At 49.0% G+C, this 16,065-nt stretch overlaps 1 long non-coding RNA gene across 1 annotated transcript in view; it reads left to right on the forward strand.

Moving 5' to 3' along the window:
* The window catches only part of LOC116234620 (uncharacterized), a 110,008-nt gene that overhangs the window by 33,735 nt on the left and 60,208 nt on the right, over positions 1–16,065 (forward strand). Inside the window, exon 4 of the long non-coding RNA XR_016467202.1 lies at positions 9,040–9,927. This is a non-coding gene — a long non-coding RNA (uncharacterized LOC116234620). The remainder of the gene's footprint in view (positions 1–9,039; positions 9,928–16,065) is intronic.

Genomic DNA, 16,065 nt, shown 5'->3' on the forward strand with positions numbered 1-16,065 from the left:
TCTAATGAAACATTTAATCAGATTAATTAATGTGACTTCATTAGTCGGTGTGCTCCTCAGCCTGGATCTGTTACTGCAGCTTCCTTGCCCTTTTGTAAAGCAATGTGGTAAACGTGATTTACCATATCCAGCATCTCCTCTGTTATATCTGCCTTGCTGCAGCTGGACAACCAAACCTGTCACTCACTGATCAGATTCAGGAGGAAACATTCACAAGAGCTGCCCAGAGAGGAGCCAGGCTGGGGTCAGACTGCAACTGAGAGAGCTTCCCTTCATCTCCAGCAACCCCAGGTTGGCTGGCCAGGTTCTAACCAGGTACACTGGCATATCAGCATGAGGGGACCATGGAAGAGAGGATTTTTGCTGATTGCCTTGAAAAATCAAAACTCAAATACACAGAATAGTGCGTAAGTGTAATCAGTGAATATATAGATGGTATAATTAAGAAATATAGAGGAAAGTTAGGCTAAACAGGTTATCACACTAAAGAAAAATGGATGGAAAACCTACCCTTGTCCTGGGCTTGCTGAGAAGACCCCAGGAGAAGCAATCTCCAACAGAGAACCTTCCCCCCTGGCAGTCAGCTCTTAAATGGGTCTAGGAGAGGTGCAGCCAGGCTCCACCCCTTCCAGCAGCACAGGAGAATTGCTTTCACCTGTGCTCCCAGGGCTGACTCCTTGCTCGCCTCAGGTGGTCAATCAGAGGTCCAGTGATTCAGCAGTTCCCATACAAGTGTGCATTTACTTCTTTGTTTACTTGCTCCCCCACCTCTCAATCTTTGAAGCAGCATTGGTGGCCACTGGTCATTGTCAGTGCATGGGGCGTAAGGCTCCGTTCCATGGCAGAGGTGAATCACAGAGGAGGCATGTGAAGTGGCAGTGTCATTCATAAGGATGTCCCTTGCAGCACCAACATGTGTATCATTTCTCTGCTTTCCCCTTATTTAACAGCAGCATCCGCTCTCTGCCAGTGTTGGGGACACAGCGTCCTGTGGGATCTGTCCTGACAGGGCTGTGCCCTTCTGACAGCAGTGGGATGCAGCAGGGGATGCTGCAGGGGATGCTGCATGGGATGCTGCACAGTGGGATGCAGCACACTGGGATTTTGTGTTGAGGTACATGGTTTAGTGAATACTATTGGTGATAGGTGGATGGTTGGACTGGATGATCTTGAAGGTCTTTTCCTTGCTGGTTCTGTGACTGGGATGCTGCACATCAGCACACAGCACACCAGCTTCGTCTTGTTGCCATCAGCTTCTGCCCACAGGGACAAGGCATGGGGCTCCACAGCAGGGCTGTGCCTGGTGCCTTCTCCTACACGTGCAGGATCAATTTCCCTGCCTCATTTTACTGCTACATGTCAGGGATAAGCATACACAATATATGGCTCCCACTACCACTTTCTTGGCAACTAGTAATTTGAAGTTTTACTATACATTGTATTACACACTGCAAAGTTGTTGACTTCCTCTGGCTGATCTCAAATGCACTTAAATCATGGATGAATGAACATATTTTTCAAAGATAAGCCCAGAGCAAATGAATTGGATTTATTTTTAATGCTGACTTGTTTCTAATGCCCAGTGACACATGAACAAACGATTGCCATCAGTTGTCCTCTTTCTCCATGGGATATTGCTTTGGGCAGGATAATATCAGTGCATTTAGTGTTATAAATCATCCCTCTGGCTTGATATTTCTTCTTTAAGGAAGGGCTGAGATTCATCCTCCAGAAGATAGATCAAGCTTTTCTTCTTGTCGTGGTACCACTGAAGCCAACAGCAAGACTTGTGTGGGTTGTCTGATTCAAGGACACCTCTGCCCAGGTGTATCTGTGCTGGATGTCCTCGCTGGGTAAGGATGGGGAGGGGACATGGACGGGTTGATGACCCCACAATCTCCTGCTTTCCTGGGGCCACACCTTAGAGCAGAGGAGAGGCTCAGGGCAGCTGCTTACGGCCAGGTACAGAAGATGTCCTGTGCTTCTGGTCATCGCCTGGCACTTTCAGGTCTGCTGCACCTCTACCCTTCTGCACCTGAGGGACAGTGACAAGCCCTGGTGCCAAATGCAGCAGTCATGGCACCACTGCTTTGCACAGTTGCCTGAGAATGTCTTCTGCTTTTCTTTCCCATTCTCTTCCTGAAAGTGGCTTTATTTGAGTTCTGCAAAGCATGGAGCTGCTATGTTCACAGAGCTCCCTCATGGCGTGTGATACCTTCCAGGGAAGGCTGTCACTTCTTTGCAGAGGAAAGTGGAGCGTTTTGTTAGACCTGTATGGATGAGCCATGAAAAGAACACTCCCTTGTGCAATTGGGAGCGGTGAGCAAACTAGATTAAAATATACTGAAAGCTCAGAGAGACTCCCAAGAGCTGTCCCCAGGTGCAACTGAAAATTAGCATGCCTGGAGACTCTGTTTCATCCCTTAACACTACCCAAGAAAGCAAGAAACCCTTTCTGCAGCGAGTGGAAACAGGTTTCCTGCTGCAGCAAGCTGCAAGTTCACTGAGCTTTGGGTAGCATTGCCTTTGGAGAGAGGTACAAAGTGTGATGCGAGCAAATGGATGATGTGGGTTGTAGACGCACTGAGGTGCACTCTCAGCCCTGAGGTTCCAGCATGCTAACAAGGAAGCAGACCCAGCACATTGCCCGGATCAACCTCAGGCAGCTGCAGAGGGTGCCTGTGCTCTGTTTGTCACTGTGGATGGAGCAGTGCTGGCTGCCTCCTGCCCAGGGATGCACCATTCTGCCTCTGGTGCCCAGCTCAGCCTGCAGCGCATGGCCATGGAGACTGCAGCATCCATATGAACTTGGGGAGGCTTTGCAGCCATTGCCAAAGTATTGTGCACATCATTTAGAGGCATCTTTCTCTCTCTCTCTCTTTTTTTTTTTTTTTTTTTTACATCAGAGAGCCTGTTTCTCAGCATTCAGGCACTTTGTGCCATATGTTGTTTTTCACAGTGTAATGAGGTGAGGCACCTAATGATGAAATGCTGGCATCCTTCCCGAGAGGTAAAGCCACAGAAACCTCACCCCTCTTGGGAGAGCCTCTGTGGGCCTGGGCTGGGCTGCCAGGGCTCTGGGGATGGGGAACCTTCACTACCAAGGGTCAGGGCCATGCACACGTTGTGCTCTCCTGGCACTGGGCTGCCCCTCCGTGCTGGGGCAGGGCAGACCCCACCATACCAACCCCAATGGTGCCAGAGGCCCTTTGCTTTTCCATATATCACAGCAACATAATTGTAATGGCTTTTTAAATACCCTTCAGAATGTATGTTGGAGATCTGAAGAGCTATTAATAGAAAACGTTTTAAATCTCTCTAGGATTGTTTATGGCAGCCTCTTGTGAATTTGCAATGAAACGATAACTCTGCTGGGGAAATCTATTATGCCAAGCAGTTTGTTACATCATTTTTCAGTGTATTAATTTTAATTTCAGCAGAGGAAAAGCCACAGTGAATCCATCCATCATTTCTGAACGAGATGGTGTACGATGGCCTCGTGGGGCTCCTCCAGCTATGTAGGCACCGTTACCAGTAAATGGGAGGGAGAAATTTGGGATAATGTCCAAATACGAGAAACTGTAACAAACAGGAATGAACTAAAGAACACAGTGATCAGAGCCCAGGTTTAGTCTTTGCACTGGGATGCAGCATCCGTTTGGCTTTAACTGAACAAAGTAAAACACAAAATTATTTCAATGGATTCGCACATACAAACGTTTCAAAATCAGAGCAAGAGGTCCTCTGCCCAAGGAGGCTGTGGATGCCCCATCCCTGCAGGCATTCAAGGCCAGGCTGGATGTGGCTCTGGGCAGCCTGGGCTGCTGGTTGGCGACCTGCACACAGCAGGGGGTTGGGACTGGATGAGCACTGTGGTTCTTTTCAGCCCAGACCATTCTATGATTCTCTGGTTTGATGCTGTTTCCCTTGCTGTAACGAGATGTGGAAGCCCCTGTCTTCAGTGGGCTGCAATATGTCTTTCCATGGGTTTGAGATCAAGAAAAATCACTTAAAATGTGCAGTTTAATTCCAGCACTGTTCTTTCATCTTGCTTGGAATAGCTGTTGTGCTTGTGTCTCTTGCTGGGTTTGCTACACTGAATAAAACAGAATGCTAAACTGAAAGAAACATCATTATTTTGAAACCCCATATACCCCGTCTTACAGCTTCAACGTCCCGGACAGGTTGGAGAAAGGCAATTTGTTGGGCTGGTTCAGATCTGAGGGCTAGCTTAGTCCTTAACCAAATCCCACAGCTCTCTCGAGTTCTTCCTTCCCTCAACAAAGATCTGTTTCCTTCACTGCAACTTTTAATGGCGAAACAAGATTTTATTGTTCTCCATTTCTTTACACTGTGGCCATCATTTTGCTCCCTTACTTTATGCCATGTCTCTATTAGTACTAATATGGAATAAGCAAAGACATTTTGCCCTTTTTATTAAAGCCTGTGGTTTTATAATATGATAAAGGGAAAATAAACTGTGACCTTATTCTGAAAATCAGAACAATAGAAACTAATTTAAAAGGTATTCCCTCTGAACCTCTTCCTCCCATTGCTTCTCCCCACACTTTTCTCTCTGGATTCCCCCCACAGCTGTACTGATTTAATGACACTGCTTGGTGACTTTTCTTGCGTCCCCCCCTTTCCCCTGATGAAGATGGCCACAGCAGCCATGGCACGGCGATGCCTGGCTTTCCATGCACTGCTTGGTGGAGCTGAGCTGGTGCCAGGCATTGCCCTCTCACTCAGCCACCCTGTGCTATATGCCCAGCCCTGCCATGCAGGCTGAGGGAGGTTGTCTCCATGACTAATTATTCCTAATTACTGAAGAGTGGGTGCATTAATCATGCTTTATACTGCCTCCTTTATTCCCCTATCTGCAACAAGCCAGAGCAGTGCAGGGGGAGTGGGCAGTGCTGCAGCACAGAGCAATGGGAGCATGTAAACAGCAGGGGGATGTTTGTGAGGGTGGATGGTGACAGGACAAAGGGGAGTGGTTTTAAAGTGAGACAGGGGAGGTTTAGGTTGGATATGAGGAGGAAGTTTTTCGGCCAGAGGGTGGTGAGGCACTGGAACAGGTTGCCCAAGGAGGCTGTGGATGCCCCATCCCTGCAGGCATTCAAGGCCAGGCTGGATGTGGCTCTGGGCAGCCTGGGCTGCTGGTTGGCGACCTGCACACAGCAGGGGGTTGGAACTGGGTGAGCACTGTGGGCCTTTGCAACGCAGGCCATTCTAGAACTCTATGATTCTATGGCACATCCTCTTCTCCCTGTCTTCCTGCCCACCATATCTCCCAGTCCGCCCTAGGATGGGGGATGGACAGGATGGAGAGCTCAGCTCTGCAGGATGGCAGTGTCACCTCCAGGTGATGAGGGCACAGACACATGGGGGAAACCCACTGAACGTGGCCCAGCAAACCTGCAAACTCAAGTGGGCACATCCTTTCAAGAACGTCGTGCTTTTGTGTGTATTGGTTTGTAGAACACCCAAATAAGCCACACATATGTAGCTAATGTGCACCATATGTGCATATGCATACACATACAAGTCATACATATGCAAGTCATACAAATCTGTAAGAACCTCAATGCTCAATCATTTAGTGATATTTTTTCTGCAGTGAAATCCTCGCTGTTTGTGTGCGACGCCTGCACAGATCAAATGCAAAATTATGCAGGTTAATCAAAATTGCAGCTGAATGTGAAGTGTTGCAGAAGGTTCTTATGGCACTGAATATCTGTGAAATAAAATGGCTGAGGAAATTTCATTTAACAATGAACAGTGGTGCCCGTGAGAGAAAAATAACCTTCATTGTACATCTGCAGTGATGGGATCTGGCTAACATTATGCAGTAAGGCAATCTTTCTCGCATAGAACAATAAACCATTTCCTGGTGAGCAAGCAACACATCTGCAACAGCTCCCCAAATCTGCTGAGGGTGCAATGCCACCCCTCCTTCCAAGATCTCCCAAACACCCATTCTTTGCTCATGGATATACCATTGGTCCCTGCTGTTTTGTTAAAGCTTTGGCTCCTGGGGGCATTTTTGAAGGAGTTTGGTGGTGTTTGGCTTTGTTCAACTGTGTGGAAATCTCACAGCCCAAACTCAAGGCAGTTTCTGCTGCTCCCTATGAGAAGGATGGAGCTGGAGCCTGGTGGATGCTGTGCCCATGTCCCTCGGGGCTGTGTGATGGTGTGTGGTGCTGGGCCATGAGCAGGTACCTGGTGCCCTGAGGAGCCCCAGTGTTGCTTGGGTGGGACCAGGATGCAGCTGCTGGTGGTTTGACAGTCTGAGCAGAGCAAGGCTCACACTGGTGTGTGCTTAGCAGGAAGACAGGGAAAGCCATTAGCAGCTACAAGGGCAGCAGGAGCACAATAGAACCGTGGCCAGTCTCCAAGTTGGAGCACTCAGTGATGTGCATGCACTGGTTTGTGGAGCCAGCTCCTCCGTCAATGCTCCATTGCCCTGTTGTGATGGAGAGCTGCAGCTTTCTGCAGGTGCCTGTGGGCGCTCTGTGGTCCGGGTGGCATTTTGTGCTTTGTCCCTTTTACAGCAGAGCTCTGTTTAGCAAACAGATACATAAAAACCAATGCTGGGAAAATTCACAGGCAAAAAGCACGATTGCAAACAGGCTTTATCACCACCATGTCCACAGCACGTTGTTTCTCACTCATTAAGTGCTCCTGTTGCTCGCAGATACGTGGCACAACAGAGCCCAGACTGATTGGCTTGCTGTAAACACCGATCCCTGAGGAAGGCAGCAGTGTGCTCCATCACTGAGGTGCTTATCTCCAGCAGTTATCTGTTGGGCCGTGCTGGCCATGCTATGGTTGGCACCACACAGCCCATGGCCATGCACAGGCCCTCTCACAACAGAGAAGTTTCCATCCTCACCATTTACTTGGATGTAATGAGCCTTTACGACCCTTTATTTCTTAACTGTTGCGAACTTGCAGCAGACTTTCACTGTCTCAAATTTATACCGCACCAGTTGGATCGCTGCATCCCAGGGGGAAGCACTTCACTTGGAAATTTGGGATTTTATGCCCTCGTAAAACCTGCAGCAGCACAGGTAAGTGGTGAGGCTGGGTACTAATTAGGGATGCTCTGTTCTTAGTGCATTAACAACGTGCTGGCTTGCCCCTGGGTGCTGTGAGATGTGGCTGTGCCAGCAGCTGGGGCTGGAGGAGGCTGTGAAGGCTCAGCACAGTGCAAGGCATGGCTGTGGGATGAGCCACACCATCCTGCTTCTGCAGGTGCACCTCAGCATTCTGCTGATGGCACAAAGCTGAGAGGAGTGGCTGACACACCAGAAGGCTGTGCTGCCATTCAGCAAGAGCTGCATGGGCTGAGAGTTGGGCAGAGAGGATCCTGATGGGGTTCATCAAGGGCAGGTGCAGAGTCTTGCACCTGGGGAGAGATAATCACATGCATTAGTACAGATTGGGGCTGGGCTGCTGGAAAGGAGCTCTGCAGAGAAGGATCTGGGGGGTCCTGGTGGCCAACAGGGTGACCAGGAGCCCAGGAGGTTGGGTAGCCTCCTTCTCTGCACAGATCCAAACCCACCTGCATGCTTTGTGTGCAGCTGCTGTAGGGAACTTCTTCAACTTGGGGTTGGACAGGGGAAATTCCGAGTGTCCCTTCCAACCCGTGTGGTTCTGTGACTGTGTGAGATGGGGCTGTGGGCTGTGCTGTCCCCCAGGGTCGAGCAGCAGCCACGTTGCAGCATTACAGAATGGTCTCTTTGCAGGCTGCTTTCAGAACTGCACTGCTGTCCTTCAGCATCAGTGCTTCTTCCTTTGGGAGCTCTTTCACAACATCATTTGACCTCTTGGTGGAAACAGATAATCAGTGATAGATCAGGGCCTTGATTTCTTTTCAGTCATTTCAAGTCGATTTGATGCATTTAAGGACCCTGGTGGTTTGAGAAATAAATCCATTTTCTGTTGATTGCTCTTTCTTTAAAGTTTTTAAACATCCTGAGGAAACCAATGAAGCACAGTGGGCTCAGGGGGTTTCCAGATGGCTGTGGGCTGCTGTCACACCTCTGGGCACACAGCTCTGCCTCTGCTGCTCTCCCACCAGGACTGGAGCAAAGCAGGTTGGATCTTCACCACTTCCTACCGTGTCTTTAGTCTGTCTTCCTTTTGCCTTTCCTGTAACAGCAGTAAAGGCAGAACCGAGCAGCCAGAGATGTCAGGGGATGCCCATCAACTCTGAGCGAGCTGCTCTGTGAGCCTTGCCTTCAGCGGATGGCAGCCACTGGAAAATTTATTCAAGGAGCTTTTTCTGCATGGAGTTGTGAGCTGTGAGGTCTTCAGGGGTGCAGCTGCTTCCATGAACCCATGCTGGGTGCTGCAGGGTGCTGCAGGGCCAAGACCTTCCTCACCTGCTGCAAGAACTTTCAGCATCCAAAGTTGCACGTCTGGCCGCTGCAGGTGTGCTTTTATAAGAGGGTACTACAGCCTGCCAATGGGTCTTAGTTCATAGACTTCCTCCAGGAAAACTTACTGCTTTCACAGCAACTTATTTCCATAGTGACAAATACATTAGAATAGAATCACAGAATGGCCTGGGTTGCAAAGGCCCACAGTGCTCACCCAGTTCCAACCCCCTGCTGTGTGCAGGTCGCCAACCAGCAGCCCAGGCTGCCCAGAGCCACATCCAGCCTGGCCTTGGATGCCTGCAGGGATGGGGCATCCACAGACCTACGGACCCATCTCTGTGCAGTGCCCCATCACTACCCCACCCTCTTTGCAGAAATGCTGCCTGGTTCTGTTCAGCCTATAGCAAAGTTGCCATTAAGCTGAGTGCTTTCTGATACTCCTTGCTTTTTTTCCAAATGTGTGTTATTCCATCCAGGTGTCTGGAACAGCTCACTCAAATCTGTATTTAGACAGACAGCATTCTGAATGGCATTATTTGTCTGAAAATAGTGTACAAGATGGGATAAATAATGTCTGCTTATTTCAAAGCTTATATTGTCATTTCCTCCAGCAGACAGCTGCTCTTGCCAATTAAATTAATACTTTTGACAGGTCCCAAGGAGGATGCTGGCCTATTTCTGCACCATCCCTCGTGAAGACAGTGAGCTTGCAAGGCAAAGGCAGCATGGGAAACCCCTGCCAGTACCTGGCTGTCATGGGAGGCACTGGGACTGCAGCCATGGGTGTAAGGCGAGCTGCTGTCACCTGGTAGCAGAGGAGGTGACAAGTGAGGTGGCAGCCAGCACGCTGAATTCGTTTCATCTGCACCTATTGGCTGAATGCTGGAGGAATGAGATCCCTGCTCAGAACTTTTCTCTGGTCATATTACTCAGTGCACTTGGTGATGTCTTTGGGTGTTCAGCTGTCAATCTCTGGCCCTTTAATAGGACCGGTCACCATCCTGGCTTTTGCCAGGCTGATGCTTGAGAGCTTCTATGTCATGAATACAGAAGGAAAACCAAAACCCACTTGGCAGTGCAGCTCCTGCTGGCCAGCAGGTGACAGCCCTGGTGACTTCATCCCAAGGTGGCAGCTGTGCAGAGCAGGAATGAACGTAAGCAGTGCCAAGGGAGAAAAGAAGTGGTGCAATGAAACGTGTGGAAGAGGAGAACGGCAAGGCATGCTGCAGGGGTACCGTCTGCGTCTGCATCAGCGGGACTCGGTGCAGAAGACATCAAAGCTGAGTGTCTGCTGGGAGGGAGGTGACCTGAGGTGGCTGTGGGTGGAGGACTGTTGGGTAGAGCAGAACTGATGTGGGCCCTTTGGCTGCAGTGTGAGCTGCCTGCAGGCCAATGATCGGCTGGGAGGAAAATGCCACTTACAGACAGTTACTTTAATAGCTCCTGTCCTTTTTTCCCCCCCTTTTTGTTTTGGCAGAGTACGGGGCACTTTGGAGGCGTGGTGTTACCTGCTGAACTTCTACCCAGCAGAACTGGCAGTGTGGGTTGTTCATTATTTTATGCGTTTTTCTTTCCCTTTTTTTTCTTTTTTTGTTTCCTGATCCTTTTATTTCTAAGCTCCATCTGTCTCTACCTGCACACTTCCTGCCGCCGCCCATCAGCACAGCAGCCGAGTGCCCTTCAGACACAAAGGGCTCCAACTGCAGGCTGCCCGGCACTTTGCTCTTCTTGCTGGTTCTGTCCTAATTGGGCTGCAGAGGCCTTGGAGCAGAGCAGGTCCTGTTTGCTGTGCTCTGAGAATGGGGGTGACGTGGAGGGCTGTGTGCTCTGAGGGGCACAGTGCACAAACACTCCTCTACAAACAGCCCTGAGCTAACTCTCCCTTTCACACCAGGTTAAAGCAGAGGCGTGTCTTTGGCCCAAGGCCACGAGATTGTACTGATTAAAACGTCTTCAGTTTTATAATGCAGTTATGGCAATCACAGAATCCTAGAATGGCCTGGGTTGCAAAGGCCCACAGTGCTCATCCAGTTCCAACCCCTGCTGTGTGCAGGTCGCCAACCAGCAGACCAGGCTGCCCAGAGCCACATCCAGCCTGACCTTGAATGCCTGCAGGGATGGGGCATCCACAGCCTCCTTGGGCAACCTGTTCCAGTGCCTCACCACCCTCTGGCTGAAAAACTTCCTCCTCACATCCAACCTAAACCTCCCCTGTCTCACTTTAAAACCATTCTCCCCTGTCTCCTTGCATATTTTGATCTTCTTTTCATTGTTTGCTCAAATATTAAGCAAAAGCAAGCAAGGAGCTAAACACAGCAGCGTGGATGCCTGCGTGCTTTGCTTGGTTATACATGCTGCTTTATTGAATTTTTCACATTTGATTGCATTGATTGTTTTACATCTGAAGTTGTCTCAGTGCCCAGAGCAGCAGGACATCCCCGTGCACCCCTCTGCCTGCAGAGCCAGGGCTGTGCCAGGCGGTGTCCTGCAGCACAGATCTTCTTGCCCAGCCCAGCACACAGCATTACGTAGTTCTGCAATTCCATTTCATGCCTGAGTTCTGGTCCCTAAACTCGTGCTTCCAACTTATTCCCTTACTTTGCCACTTTGCCTCTTGAAACGGCACGTTTTGCATAGCAATGATTATTTTGAGGTATTCGTCACACTAAGAGTGATAGTTATTACTTCCCTCTCAGCAACATGCTGGCTGCCCACCTGCTGCTCACAGCTCCTGCCCGACACGTTCCTGCTGTCCTGGGACACAACCAGAGCCAGGTGTGACCAGAGAGGCGGTGCTGCTCCATCCTGCAGACAGCAGAGGCCAGGGATGGGCTGTGAGCACTGCTGGAGCTGTGGGTGTCCCTGTGCACTGCAGGGACTGGGACCAGAGGGCCTTGAAGGGTCCCTTCCAACCCAAACCATTCTGTGACTCTATGACCTGCAGCAGTGATGGCAGATGTGAAACAATGCTCCCCAGCCTTGGTCCCAAGGATGGCCGTGTAGCTGAGCCTCAAAAATCTCTCCCAAGCTCTGAAATAAACCTCTGAAGTTCACGTTTCCTGTGCAGATTCCACAATGTGAAAAGATCTGGGACCTGTAATGGTGAATAAGAGTTAATAGAGTGCAGTAAGTCTAATCAGCGTGTTGTGATGGAGTGCAATCCAGGGGGGTTTGGCCATTTTTCTGAAGCACCAGAAATGAAGCAAAGCAGCCCCGTGATGGGCATGGCTTCCCTCCTGGCCTTTCTATCAGTTCCCTGCAGCTGGTGACTTTGCCAGCTCAATGAAGTTAAATGCATAAGTAAAATTAACTAAGCAGTGTAATAAAAAATGATAATGGAAGAGACAAAGAAAAGGCTTTCAGATCCTTGCAGAAAAACAGGTCTCAAGAATGTAATGAGCAATGTATCCAACCATTATCTTCTTTTAATGTAAGAGCTGTGTAATGTTGGAAAGCCAACAACACTTGGGAAGAAATTTAGGTAAATGTGGCATTGATGGAGAGCCTGCAGAGGGACCGGTTGGTGCTGGGACAGCCAGGCCTGGGAACAGATATAAGAATCCATCAGGGAGCAAAAAGTGAGCTCAAACTGCCTTTGGGAACACAGCCATTTCTCTTGCTGAATGGCATCGAAATACCAAGTTCCAAAGCTTCAAAATATCGATGGCATTATTAAAAAGGGACCTTTAATTTTGCATTAAGAACATTTTAGCATCGAAATTCTGGAATTAAATTATGTATGAGCCCCAGCCACAGTGCTTTGCCGGAATTAGTTAACAGTTTGCTGCTCTGCACTTAAGGTGTAATGGAGCCTCCTGCACAAAAGGGCTGATGGGCTGGTTGTGGGGAGCTGCAGCCATCCCTTAAAACAAAGGGACATGTTTTGTGCTCACAAGTAAGCATGGAAGGTTATAAAGCAAACTGGTGAGCCAGTTTGGGAAGCTGATCCTAAGGAGAGCAGCAGCAAAGGGCACAGCTGGCACTCTGATCATAGAATCACAGCATGGCCTGGGTTCAAAGGCCCACAGTGCTGATCCAGCTCCAAACCCCTGCTGTGTGCAGGTCGCCAACCAGCAGCCCAGGCTGCCCAGAGCCACATCCAGCCTGGCCTTGGATGCCTGCAGGGATGGGGCATCCACAAGCTCTCTGATACAAACCCTGGAGAATGGGCAAATGCCCACACGTGTGGCTGCTGGGCGGCACTGACACAGCAGCAGTGCTCTGCAAGGCTCTGCCCTCTGCCCACGTGTGACCAAAGTCATCAGTAAACCAACAATCCCATTAACACTCTCCAACAGATAACACACAGTTTCAACGATTTTTCGTTACTTCACAGTGCTTTAACTTTTCAGTGAGAAATGTACTAAGTTCAATCATACAATCATAGAATCACAAGGTTGGAAAGGACCTACAGGACCATCTCCCATCACCATTACTACCACTAAGCTACTAAACCAGGTCTCATAGCACCTCATCCAGACGCCTCTCGAACAAACGATATCACAAAGGGAGCTTGGAGAAGCTTTCCCTCACCCACCAGTGAGATTGTTTTAGCTTGTTTATGGTGTGAAGATGATCTCCCCACCTCAGGCATCACATGAGAGCATGTCCCGTGCCTCAGCATCCAAGCAGAGCCCCTCTGCATGCCCATCAAACGGGTGCTTGCTCCATCAAGGTGAGTTCACAGGGATTGCTGCTGGGTGTTGGGCTTTGGTATTCTAGGGGACCTGTTCTAGCAGGGGGTTGGATTACATGATCTCCAGAGGTCCCTTCCAACCCCTGCAGTTTGGTTCTGTGATTCTTGTTGGCCAAGCCTGTGTCCTTGTGTTGGCCCTGTGATCCCAGCACCCATCTGCCTGCTCCTCCTGCCTGCACCCCACACACCTGAGTCCCTTGTGCCACCAGCATCTGTCAGCCCTCTGCTCCCCTTGGTTTGGGTTAACGAGGTAAACCTTGATTTTAAACTATTCAAACGTTGCCTTCATTGATTGTTATGGTTTTTTATGTGAAGTATCTCTTCCACCTGTAGTATTCTTGGAATTACACTTCTGGTGTTTTAACAAATAGTTGCAAATTAAAGGAGAGCATGCTGAAGTCGGAGCAGATGGGCTGAATAAATTTATTGATTTGGGAAGAATACCAAGAGAAATAATCTCCCTTTTAGGGCAAGGAGGAAAAGACAAGTAAAATGAATAGAACAGTTCAGCTGTCTTCAGAAAAATGGCCATGAACTCAGTGGTGGCTGAAGGGCTGCAGATGGGAGCAGGAGAGGAGAGAGATGGGGAGTTTACACCACAAAGACGTTGTGGGCATACATGGTGCAGGGCTATGTGGTGCATATATGCACACATACATATGTACATACATGCCATCCCACAGACCCCAGTGGGTATAAACACTATAAATGGCAATGGCACACTACAAACACTCTGACTCCAACTAGACTGCTCACACTGATGAAGCCACAAAGCCCAAAGGCTGGGAGGAACCAGCAGGCACTTGGCACAGCTGTGTGCAATTGCTGGGGCTATTTACTTCCCTCTGGGGGCAGAAGTAGCCCTTGGGTTAGAGAACTGGGTGTTGGAGAGCAAGGAAGCTCTGTCTGCAGCTCCCTTAATTGATGTGAGAACTGCTGCAGCTGTCCTGCACTGATGGTGGGCAGCCATGAGGACCCTTATGCTTGGCTGCTGCAGGTGAGCTTGGCTCCTTTTTAGACTCATAGGGATGCTTAGGTGGGAAGGGACCTTAAGGGTCATCTTGTTTGGTGCTCTTTTGAGGGCTGTTGCTTTCTGCTTTGAAATGCCATGCAGTTACAACTTCCCCTTGATTGCTTCGACCTGATCTGTGTTTTTTAGACTGAAATGGGAGAATTTTTGGGGGGTTTTGTGTTTGTTCCTGTGTTACTCTTATTCTTCAGCTCAGCAGCATTTCACCTCAGTGTTTTCCTGTGCCTGTATTTCCAGGCAACAGCACTATCCCTAGTGTTGTGCCTGAGACAGGCAGATGAGGAGTGCATGAGAGGGGAAATGCTGTCTGCTCAGCCTCGATAGTACGCTGGGGGATGTAGAGTTCTGGAAGTCTGTGAGTCCATCTCCCTTAGTGAGGTGCTGTGATTTCCTTTTACATATGGGATCAAATAATAGCATCCTTAGAGCTGGAAGGGACCTTTAAAGGCCATCTAGTCCAACTTCCCTGCAATACACAGGGACACCACAGCTCCATCAGGTTGCCCAGGGCCTGATCCAGCCTTGCCTTGGATGTCTCCAGGGATGGGACATCAACCATCACTGGGCAACCTCCCTCACTATAGAAGATTTTTTTCCTTATATCTAACCTAAATCTGCCCTCCCTGATCTTGAAGCCCCTCAGATACTCAGCTGCTGCTGCTGGATATTTCTCATAGAAGCTAACAGAAGTCTAAAGCATCCATTGCATGTAATTGCTTCTGTGGGGGCTGTGGCTTCCAGGTGCACGCTGTGGTGTTGCTTGTGGTACTAATAGGAATGGGAAGGTGGTTGGACTAGATGATCTTGCAGGTCGTTTCCAACCTTGTGATTCTATGATTCTATGGCACACGCAGCAGCTGAGAGCTGTGTTGGTGCTGCTGAGGTCACACTGCAGGGATGTCAGGAGCTGCACATGGTGATCCTCACTGAACCCCTCCAACTCAGGATGCCCTACGATACCAGGATCCCACCTCCCTACGCGTTGCTTCAAGGATCTGTAAGGCTATTTCCTGATCTCAAAGATGTGTATTTCTATAGGACAGAAATTCAGGGAAGAAATCCTCGTGTTTGGCTCCTCTTTCACCCCTTGAGCCACTCGTCGTCAACCTGTGATGCTTTGTTTGGGTGGGCAGAGTGGAGCCCTTGTTCAGCTCAGTCACAGCCTCAGAAGCTGCGTGGAAGTGGTTTCCCCTGACGTTTGTTGCATGGGAAGGCAGACATTAAATTGGCAGAATTACTGCAGTGCTGCAGCCGAACTGGCGGCTGGATCTGTGTATTAATTTTCAAATTCATTAGGGAGTAGCTTAAATCTGCAGCGGGTGGGCTTAGTAAAGGAATGGAAAATGCTCTATGGATCTCACAAAAATATCTTCAAATGCTGTTATTTAGGCATTTTTGCATGAGTTCAGGAGCAGATTGCCAGTGGGCAAAGATGGATAAAAAAAATAATAAAAAAAGTATGATACATGTGAAGAATGTGAAATGGCTGTACTTAACCTTTCCACTGTTCTCAGAAAAAGTAGAATGGCTGTTTTTCCTTTTTTTTTCTGGCTAAAAACAAGAACAGCATACATGTTGCTCCTGGCTTTATCTACTGTGGTCAATTAAAATATAATTAACTATTTTATGTGGTATGGTTATAGAAATGTAAGTATATGCTGTGGGGGAGGGTGTGTACAGATATGTTATACACTGACAAACAAGGATATGTGCATGGAGATGCCAGAGAAATACTTTGAAGGTGAAAGCTACTTTCTGGGCAATGGAAGCTGATGCAGCACAGTCATTAATGCTGAGGATGATTGAATTACTTTTGCAGGGAGGTTCGGGGAGATTTCATTGCTCTCTACAGGTCCCTGTGAGGAGCTGGGGGTTGGCCTCTGCTTCCAGGTGACAGTGATAGGGTGAGACGTGCTGCCCTGTGTGCAGAGCTGAGCCCAGCTGGGTTAGGA

The sequence above is a fragment of the Phasianus colchicus genome, chromosome 5 (assembly GCF_987193195.1).
Source record: "Phasianus colchicus chromosome 5, bPhaCol1.hap1.1, whole genome shotgun sequence".
NCBI classification, from domain to species: Eukaryota; Metazoa; Chordata; class Aves; order Galliformes; family Phasianidae; genus Phasianus; species Phasianus colchicus.